Raw genomic sequence first — 11,313 nt, 5'->3', positions numbered from 1 at the left:
AATCCTCTTGTTTCCCATTGTGGTAGGAATTCTGTCAAACTATTACAGACATACAAGCTATCTGAATAGATATCTGCTGGGGTCGGGAACGAGTCTGAGTGGTCTACTATATATGCAATCGCTGCCAGCTCTGCTGCCTGCAAGTCTAAGTGTCCTGGCAACTTTAAGGAAATTTCATCTAGGGCGCGTCCCTTACATATATACCGCAACCGGTAATTCTCTTTCAGTTTAACACTGTGGATGAGCCATCCACATATATCTTGGGGGGTGCGCACGTGTCTGTGGGCTGGGGACTCTGGGGTGTACTACCTGTTTTCCTGGAGGGTGTTTTGGGAATAAATGGGCCTGTGTTGTGTTTCGTGGTGATGATCTCACATTCATGAGGGGTGCCTGCATACTGCAGATTATTGGCAAGGAAGGTGTGGGTTTTGGTTCTCTTTACCGTGATGTCCTGTCCCTGTAAAAGAAGGGTCCAACGGGCTGCGCGGATTTGGCTGACTGTGCCATCTTTAAGTCGGCTGTCTAACAATAGCTGTGTCGGGGTGTGTTCTGTGAGGATGGTGATGGGGTTCAGTCCTGTAATGTAGGCGAAGTATTGTACTGCCCAAAAAACTGCGAGCAGGTGCCTTTCGTAGGCAGAAAATCCTTGCTCTACGGGGTCTAACATGCGTGAGGTCGTGGCGTTCCTGGAGGAGCACGGCCGAAAGGGTTCGGTCGGTGCTTGCTGCCTCGATAGCGTACGGGGAATGTGGATCTGGGACCTGTAGTGCGGGGGCTGTGCTGAGTGCTCTTTTTAAAGCGTCCACGGCATCTGTATGCTGTGGAAGCCATTCCCAAGGTGCCTGCTTCTTGAGAAGTTCGGAAAGGGGCGCTGCTTTAGTGGCGAAACCGTCAATATGTTTTCGGCAGTAGCCAACCAGTCCTAAAAATGACCGGAGGGCTGAGACATTGTGGGGAAGGGGCAATTTGACGATCGAGTCAATTCTCTTGTGCTCGATCTCGCGTTTACCATGAGTGATCACTGTTCCCAAGTAAATCACTTGTTCTTTCAGAATCTGGGCCTTCTTGGGGTTGACTTTACAACCAATTTCTTTTAGGAGTTCTTGGAGCTCGGCGAGAAGCAAAATGTGCTCTCCCTTTGTGTCTGTCTGTAGTAACAAGTCGTCTACGTACTGGACCAGACAATCGGGGCGGGAATATTTTGCTAAACCATTTGCCAGCTGTCGGTGGAAAATGGAGGGGGAGTTGTGGAAGGCACGTCCACGTGTATTGTTGCCCTTGGAATGTAAAGGCGAATTTGTACTGGCACGCTTTAGCCAATGGAATGGACCAGAAGCCATTACTAATGTCCAAAACCGAAAATAATTTTGACTGGAGTCCCTGTTTGAGCATAGTCTCGGAACGCGTAGCTACGGTGGGGGCTGCTGCTGGGGTTACTTTGTTCAGTTCCCGGTAATCGATGGTCAGTCGCCATGATCCATCCTGTTTCCTGACGGGCCAAATCGGTGCGTTGTTTGTGGAGGCTACTGATCTGAGTACGCCTTGATCCAACAAACTCTCTGTTACTTTGGAGATTTCTCCCTCTGCTACCTGGGGAAATCCGTACTGCTTCTGGGGTTTAGGGTCGGGACTTATAATGTTCACAAAGCCAGCCAAATTGCCACAGTCATGCTTGTGCTGTGCAAATGCTGCCTTATGTTCCTGCAGGACTGCCCTAACCTGTTTGTCTGCACTAATGGCTCGAGGGTCAAACCAGATGTCTCCTACTGAGCTAACCCTATTTACGTATTCTCCTACTGTGAGCATGGTGGGGGCTCGTGCTGCCTTTGCCATTCTCCAAACACACTTATTAACTGGATCAAAAGAAAGGTTATGGGAGCTCATGAAATTGATCGCAAGGATGTGTTCTGCTATCTGGGGCAGATCAACTGAAACTATGGGGTGCTTGGTTGCGATGTTACCTATCTGTATTGCTATAGGGGCTGTGATGTGTCCCTGTTGTAAATGGCCTGTAAAGCCGCTGAGTGTGATGGTGTCTGTTGTGGGCCATGTGTCTCGCTGAAACATCGTGGAGGAATTGAGTGTGGTGCGGGACCCTCCTGTGTCCCAAAGAAATTCTACGGGTTGTCCCCGAACTTTGCCTGCTACTACCGGTCTACCAGACTTGTCCCAAAGGGTGTCGCAGACCCAAGGTGGGGTGCCGTTCATGTCTGTACTCTTTGAACAGGCGCTAACACTATGGATCGGCTTTGCCCTATTCTTGTTTAGGGTGTCTGTCTGTTGGTTTCTCTGCTGTTTCTGGGGCGCGTTGCACTCTCGTGCAAAGTGTCCTAGCGGTCCACAATTATAACATTCTTGAGGTTTTGGCTGGGGTTGGCTGTTCCTGCCCTCATTTACCCATGCGGGGTTCTGGTGTGCTTTAACTGGGTTCATTTCTACCTGCTCTTCATCGGGTGTTGTAAATGCAGTTTTGCCATCAATTGATTGCTCCCAAGCGCGGGACAATCTCTTCAAAACCCATTTTTCATTGTGGGTCTCATCTGAGGGGTCATAATTTGCGCAAGCTTTTCGTCCTGCTTCTGTGGCGTGGGAGACTAGAATTCGGGTCCATTTGGCCATATTATCTGGGGACAAATGGGCACGGGCTAACTCTCCGAAAACTGCGGTAAAGTGAATCCACAAACGTCCAGCAAACGCTGTGGGGTGCTCTGTCTTCTTTTGCCTACATTTATTTAGGCCTTCTATGGGGTCTCCTCTGTTAAAGCCAATCGCATCAAGGATCGCTGTGTGCATCTCTTGGAGTGTGCCTCCTCCTACATTCTGTGGGTCGGGAAGGGCTGCTAAGACTTAAGGGTCGAGGCTAAAAACTGTGAGCTTCACTTGCTCCTTTTCGGTCCAGGCCGTACATGGTAGCCTGTTGTTTGACTTTAGCCAAAAATTGGTGGGAGTCTGAAGTGGGAAGGAACGGTGTAATTTTTCCACCCGCGTCCCGTAATTGGGTCACGTTTAATGGGGTTGTGTAAAGGAAGTCTGCTTCTCCTTCTCCTGCGGCCCTGCGGTGTGTGGTTACAGGATTCATGAGGGTGTGTTCTGCCTGTTTCGTTGGGGGTTAGGGCGCTTTCCTGTTCTGGAGTTTTTCCTGCGTACATGTCCCATATACGTATCTATGGGCAGTCTCGTCCAATTCCTGCCAATTGGGGCCATTTTCTTGATCTAATTGGGGTCCGAATGTACTCTGAAATCCATTTTGCACGGACAGCAGAGATTGCAATTCTGCAATTTGCTTCTGGCATTTTGCGTGGTCTACAGAGCTCTGCCTTTCTTCCGTTGTGGAAGTATGGAGTGCTCGTAGGGCTGCTTTTAAATTATTGCACTGTTTTCTGCAATTTCTCGACTTGCTGTTCGGTTTCTTGTCTTACCAAGACTGCATGTTGTGTGTCCTGGTAGGCCTTATCGTATTGCATCTGAAAACTGTTCAAATGCGCGAGACAAGACTGATGTGCCCACTTGGCATCATCCACCTCTTTGTCCCTTGCTGCTAACTGCTCTTTCAGATCTCGGTTCTCTTTCTCTACCTCACTCACGTCTACCTCACTGGTTCTGTTTCTCTCCTCAAAATCTCTACGGAGCGTCCTAACAACCTCCTCTGTGCCTCGCAATTGTGCCAAACAGGACACGATTGCCATCGGCTTGTGAGCTGTCCCTAAGCTCTTCTTGTGGATCTCTGACAGGTTCTCCCACCAAGTATGTCCTATACTCCCGGGTCCTGTTTCCTCATTATCACAGAATTCACTCCAAAGGGGCCATCCTTTCCCTTTGAGATATTTCCTGATCTCGTCTTCCCAAACGGGACACTGTCCTACTCTACTGGTCGCTGCGACCTCAAATTCCTGGGGGTTCAGAAGGCGTTCCATTGCCTTCATTGCCATTCTCTCTATCTAGGATCTCTACTGAATTTGGAACAGGTGGTGATAAATTGGTGATGTAAACACGGGTACGGCTTATGCTAATTTTCGTCCTACAAAACTCCCAACAGTTTCACGCAACAAAATCTCTCAGGTTTACCTTATATCCCTGTTAGTACGCATGCATTAATACACTTCCGAATCTCAGAGGCTTGATCAGTACTGTTTTGACGCTTGTGGTTTTTTCTTTCTGTTCCCAATTGGTTTCTAATTCAAATTTTGGGTTCTCTCGGAGTGGTTAGGCCACTTCTAAATCGAGTTCCGTCAGATGTCGGCAGTAAATGTTGCTAACTTTTGGTTGGCTCTTAATTTGGCTCTGTTTAATCACGTTTGCTCAAGAGTCGCCAGGTATCTTTCGACACCGCCACAAGGTTCAGAACCGAATACTGATCAATGACTCGATACACCAGTTAGTAGGTTCAAAAGCAATGCTCATTTATTTACACACAGTCAAATCTACTCATGCATAAACTCTACAAACTAAACTACCACTATTACTAAAGCCTATACTTAGCTTCGGGCGCCCACTCAGTCAGAGGAACAATGGCCGTTGCTCGGTTCTGAGGCTGCTGGGTTGCGCTGTTTAGAGGGTAGCAACTAGGAGCATCTATCTCGTAGCGTGCGTTGACTTGGAACTTACTTGGTCTGGTGCAGCTGCTAGGCTGGTCTCTCTCTTCGGTGATAGCCAAAGCCAAAGGAGGGCGGTTCTCCCTTGGGGGATACCTTTTATACAGAAAAGGGCTTTGTGCGCTTTTGGGCGGGCCTTGAACTTGGCCCCAACTAATTAGGTCTTTCCCAATCATCTGTATCGATTTTCCTCCAATAGCGGGATGGTTCCCTGATCGCTGGGCGTGTCCTGGTGACTGTCAGTTTGCTTTGTCTTAGCTTCTTCTGGCGCCGGGGAGTCTGCCTTAACATTGTGGATCTAAATGTTTCCCTTTTGTCCCCAGAGATGGCTCATTAGTATGTAGATTGCTTGGTAGTTTCTGTCCTGCCTGAGAGTTTAAGGTTCTAATCAACAGACAGAGCTTGCACCTGCTTGTTTCTTAGCATTGTCCAATTTTCCCTGCATTCTTTGCGGGTGTCCATTTTGTAATCGGGACGTGGTCATCCCAGATGGCTACACCAGTGTGCCATCGAGAGCAGCCTGCCTGCTTAACAACTCTAATATTAATTTAAAACATACATTTCCAAATGCTCAGGGCCCCCATTTTATCCCAGCAGCTGGGTCCGAAGCCCATGGTAAAATGCTGCCCAAAATAAAAGATGGCTGTTTCAGCTGGCAAGTTATCTTATTATATTGGTGGTATGATCCCCCCTGGGGTCCAAGGACTGTGCTCTCTAAGATTCCCCCTTTCACCTCAGAGTAAGAACTTCCCCAGTAATTGGGGGCGGGGTTTCTCCTTAACATGGGGGAACCTCTCAATATAAGAACCCTGGCCAGGGAGGGTGGCCCTTCAGGGAGGGGAGTTGTAGCTTTGTGATTTTGTGTATACTGAAATAAATCTTTGTTCATCCCTAACCTACCGTGTGTTCCTGCATCTCTTCCGTTGGATTCTACACTGGTGATGAGGGTGAAGTGGATGGAGCTGCCGCAGCCATCGTGCGTTAAACCGCCAACCCACTTCGTCCAGGCTCAATGAGGCCTCCAATCCAAATGGTGAGATGCTGCACATTGGGAAACCTGAACAGTTGAATGCTGGTACCGATGACTGGATCCAGTATGTTGAGCGGGTACAGTACTTCTTTCGGTCGAACACAATTGTTGGGGATGAGCGACAAACTGTTACCTTACTGACCGCAGTCGGGGGACCCATCTATGAATTCATTAAAAGCCTCATCCACCCGGACAGGCTGTACTCCAATACTCCAAGCCTTTTGCCGTGTTGGTGGCTCTGGTCGAGGCACATCTTAACCCACAGCCCCCGATAATGGTTCGCTGGTTCCGTTTTCACATGGTGTCGCAGGCCGAAGGGGAATCCATTGGCAGCTTTTTGGCACGCTTAAAGACACTCACCAATTCATGTGAGTTCAACCGCACAGTCCGAATCTCTACGGGACCGTTTCATCTGTGCACTCCGAGACGCCGACATGCAGAGGAAATCCTTATGGAGGCCCACTTGATCCTCCAACAGGCAGTAAACATCGGCATTTCCCTAGAGGACACATAGCTTGCAGGGCTTGGCGGTCCTGAACCTCGGTCGCCGAAGCGATTGCTAACCGGTTGCACCGAGGCCGAAAGGACGCGAGTTTGCAGGAAGCAGGACCAAGTGAGGGTCCCAAGGCCGTCGCTATGAAGCACCCGGGCACAATCGAGATGACTCCCCTGAACCGGAGTGCCAATATGGCGGCTGCAGGCTGCAGGCTGGCTGCCACGACCAGGGCCAGGACACTAGACAGACCTGTGAAGGCGCCATTCCCAACCGACCCCCCAGGCGTTACCGCCCCTCTAGAGGTCTGTACGGCTGTGCAGGGACTACAAGCCAACACTGAATCGGGTTTCTTGTCTTGACCATTACCAGTCCCTCACAGTGAGGATTTGTATGCCAAGCTCAGTGGGGTTTCAAGGACATGAGCCAAGTGTATCTTCAGCTGGTCTTAGATCCAGGCTCTCGGAGGTTCGTCACAGTCAACACCCACAGAGGGCTGTACGAATACACCCAGCTCCCATTCAGGGTTTCATCAGCCTGTGTGATTTTCCAGCGCATAATGGAAAACACCCTGCGGGACCTACCCAGGGTGGCCGTCTACCTAAATGACGTACTCTGACAAAAAACATTTGGAGAACCTGGCCGAAGCCCTCTGGCATATTGAACAGGCCGACACCCGCCTCCGCAGAGAGAAGTGCATTTTTACCTCCCCCAAGGTCACCTGTTTAGGGTACCAGGTAGACAGGCACGGTCTTCATCCAGTGAAAGACAAAGTGCGGGCCATTCGGCAGGCTCCCATCCTTCAAGGTCCCACCAAGTTTGTTCTTTCTAAGGGCTCATAAATTATGATGGAAAATTCATCTCCAACTTAGCCACGCTGCTTGGTCTGATCCACCAATTGTTGAAGAAAGGACACCAGTGGGAATGGGATCCTTGCACCAAAACGCGTTCCAAGAGGCCAAGCGGCAGTTGTTTTCTGAGAAGCGGCTCACACACGTCTCCTAAAGTGTGGCCACTTTATGATCTCCAGGAAGATCGCGAATATAGACACTGACATTAAGTTTCTACAAAGATGCAAGAAAGCAGACAAGATCCCGAAAGGGCTACAGATCACAAACCCACTCAAGTCGACCTACAACACAGACTTCGCTGAGAGACTCTGCAGTCGCACCTCTCTCACACTCCTCAACCACCTCGTCCGCCAGCTCTACAGCAGACGACGCAACCTGGAAACCAAGATAGAGGCCATATTCTCAACTTGCATTCAGGATGCAGCAGACCAGCTGCGGAACACTGCCAAACAGATGAGACAACAATACTATGCCACCTATATGCACACCAAGAACAGAAAGTTTGAGAAACTTGGCATCACCACCGGCAGCAACCAAGCCACCTCCGGTGTCACAGTAGAAAACAATACAGGGAAATCTATTGTCAACTTGTCAGACTACACCCTTCAACCAGACGAAATCGAAGTCCTCAGCAGAGGACTCAATTTCTGCACCACCACCAAAATGGACCCCATCAGTCTCGCGGCAGACACGGAGGAATTCATCAGGCGAATGAGGCTCCGGGAATTCTTCCACAGACCCCAAGAGGCCAACAGCGAACCCAAGCAGACTACCAATGAACCGGAACAGCAGACCGAGAGATCTGCGGTGCGGCAACCGAAGAGGAAAGAGTCGAATTGGACCCCTCCGGAAGGCCGCTGCCTTAGACTCGACATGTATGCTCAAGCCGTCAGGAGTCGCGTCAATGCCAGATTCATCAGTCGCATTCACAAGACAGCCCCGAACGTCACCCAAGCACAACGCAATGCCATCCGCGCTCTCAAGACCAACCGCAGCATCGTCATCAAACCAGCAAAGGAGGGGCCACTGTCGTACTGAACAGAACGGACTACTGCAAAGAAGTATACCGACAACTGAACAACCAAGAACACGACAGACAGTTACCCGCAGATCCGACCAAGGAACACATCCGCCAACTTAACAGACTGATCAAGACCTTGGATCCAGATCTTCAGAGCACCCTACGTGCTCTCATCCCACGTACTCCCCACATTGGAGATCTCTACTGCCTCCCGAAAATACATAAGGCCAACACACCAGGCCGCCCTATCGTTTCAGGCAATGGGACCCTGTGTGAGAACCTCTCTGGCTACATCGAGGGCATCTTGAAACCCATCGTACAAGGTACACCCAGCTTCTGTCGCGACACGACGGACTTCCTACAGAAACTCAGCACCCATGGACCAGTTGAACCAGGAACATTCCTCGTCACAATGGACGTCTCGGCACTCTACACCAGCATCCCCCATGACGACGGCATTGCTGCAACAGCCTCAGTACTCAACACCAACAACTGCCAATCTCCAGACGCAATTCTGCAACTCATCCGCTTCATTCTGGATCACAACGTCTTCACCTTCGACAACAAGTTCTTCATCCAGACGCACGGAACAGCCATGGGGACCATATTCGCACCCCAATACGCCAACATCTTCATGCACAAGTTTGAACAGGACCTACTCACCGCACAGGACCTTCAACTGACGTTATACACCAGATACATCGATGACATTTTTTTCCTTTGGACCCACGGCGAAGAATCACTGAAACTACTACACGATGACATTAATAAGTTCCACCCAACCATCAGACTCACCATGGACTACTCTCCAAAATCAGTTGCCTTCTTGGACACACTCGTCTCCATCAAGGACGGTCACCTCAGCACTTCGCTTTTCCGCAAACCCACGGATAACCTCATGATGCTCCACTTCTCCAGCTTCCACCCTAAACACATTAAAGAAGCCATCCCCTATGGACAAGCGCTCCGTATACACAGGATCTGCTCAGACGAGGAGGAGCGTAACAGACATCTACAGACGTTGAAAGATGCCCTCGTACGAACGGGATATGGCACTCGACTCATCGATCGACAGTTCCAACGCGCCACAGCGAAAAACCGGACCGACCGCCGCAGAAGACAAACATGGGACACAACCGACAGAATACCCTTCGTCGTCCAGTACTTCCCCGGAGCGGAGAAACTACGTCATCTTCTTCACAGCCTTCAACACGTCATTTATGACGATGAACATCTTGCCAAGGTCATCCCCACACCCCCACTACTTGCCTTCAAACAACCGCGCAACCTCAAACGAACCATTGTTTGCAGCAAACTACCCAGTCTTCAGAACAGTGACCACGACACCACACAACCCTGTCATGGCAATCTCTGCAAGACTTGCCAGATCATCGACATGGATACCACTATTACACGTGAGAACACCACCCACCAGGTACGTGGTACGTACTCGTGCGACTCGGCCAACGTTGTCTACCTCATACGCTGCAGGAAAGGATGTCCCGAAGCGTGGTACATTGGCGAGACCATGCAGACGCTGCGACAACGAATGAACGGACATCGCGCAACAATCACCAGGCAGGAATGTTCCCTTCCAGTCGGGGAACACTTCAGCAGTCAAGGGCATTCAGCCTCTGATCTCCGGGTAAGCGTTCTCCAAGGCGGCCTTCAGGACCTGCGACAACGCAGAATCGCCGAGCAGAAACTTATAGCCAAGTTCCGCACACATGGGTGCGGCCTCAACCGGGACCTGGGATTCATGTCACATTACATTCATCCCCCACCATCTGGCCTGTGAAATCCTACCAACTGTCCTGGCTTGATACAATTCACACCTCTTTAACCTGGGGTTACCCCATCTCTGGATCTGTAAAGATTTAATCACCTGCTAATGCTCGCATTCCTAGCATTGTTTGGCATCTTTGAATTTGTCTATATATGTGTTTCTGGAACAGACCTCTGCATTCACCTGAGGAAGGAGCGGCGCTCCGAAAGCTAGTGACATCGAAACAAACCTGTTGGACTTTAACCTGGTGTTGTAAGACTTCGTACTGGTCTCCTAAAGTGTGATGTTTTCCCTTACGTGGGGGCCATTCTCGCACACGAGAACCCTGGCGGGTCAAAGAAGCCGATAGCTTTCACATCTCACACACTCGCTGATGCCGAGCAGAACTATGCCGACATCAAAAAGGAGGGCCTCGCTGCCGTGTTTGGCATGAGGACGCTCCACCAGTATGTCTATGGTCATGCATTCATGGTCTATACAGACCACAAGCCTCTGCTTGGGCTGTTCAAAGGGGTCGAGTGATTTCCCCTGATCGCGTTCGCCAAGGTCCAGCGTTGTTTATGAGTATACACTGGAACACCACTCGGACACGCGGATATGTTGATATATTGAGCTGCCTGCCCCTCTCCACGAGGCCGCCGACACCCGCCTTGGCTGCAGATGTGATGGCAGCCCTTCACGTCATGGACTCTTTGCCGTTCACAGCGACTCGCATTAAAGGGTGGGCCCAGACGGGCCCACAGTTATCTGGGACCAGCAGATGGTCCAGTATGGTGGCCAACACGGAGCCCTGCCAGGCAATCTGCGGCCTATACGACAAAACTCCCGGAGTTGAGCTTGGGGCAGTGTTTTGTTGTGGGAGACACGTGTGGTCGACCCGGAGCCCTGTCGTGCACTTTTACGACTAGACCTCCCTGATGGACACCAGGGGGTATCCAAGATTTTTGCCGACAGCTATGTTTGGTGTCCCAGGATAGATTCGGACATCGAGAAGGTGGCCCAACGCTGCGGCCCTTGCCAACAAAACCAGAAGGCCCCACCTGCTGCTCCAATGCATCCTTGGGAGTGACCTGGAAAACCTTGGTCACGCATCCACATATATTTCACCAGCCCATTCCAGGGGGAAAAGGTTCCTTGTCATGATGGACGCCCACTCAAATGGCTCGAGGTCCACAAGGTGCAGACCGTGTCCATGAAGGTGACCATGAACAGGCTGAGGCACACGTTCAGTACCCATGGAATACCCGAAGTATTGGTGTCTGATAACGGCAGTGCGTTCACTAGCAGGGAGTTTGAGTCGTTTGTGGCCTTGAACAGAATTCAACAGGTGCAGACGACCCATATCACCCAGCCACACACGGGTTGGCCGAAAGGGCAGTCCAAACCTTCAAAAGGGCCATGAAGAAACTGACCACCAGATCTTGGGACACGTGAGTGGCCATTTCCTTTTCAGTTACCGGATGACCCCTCATGGTACCACGGGAATGGCACCGCCGGAATTACTTATGGGATGTTGGCTCAGAACACGCTTCAGCCTCGT

The sequence above is a fragment of the Scyliorhinus torazame genome, chromosome 15, assembly GCF_047496885.1.
Source record: "Scyliorhinus torazame isolate Kashiwa2021f chromosome 15, sScyTor2.1, whole genome shotgun sequence".
In the NCBI taxonomy this organism is placed as follows: domain Eukaryota; kingdom Metazoa; phylum Chordata; class Chondrichthyes; order Carcharhiniformes; family Scyliorhinidae; genus Scyliorhinus; species Scyliorhinus torazame.
This window is presented reverse-complemented; position numbering follows the sequence as displayed.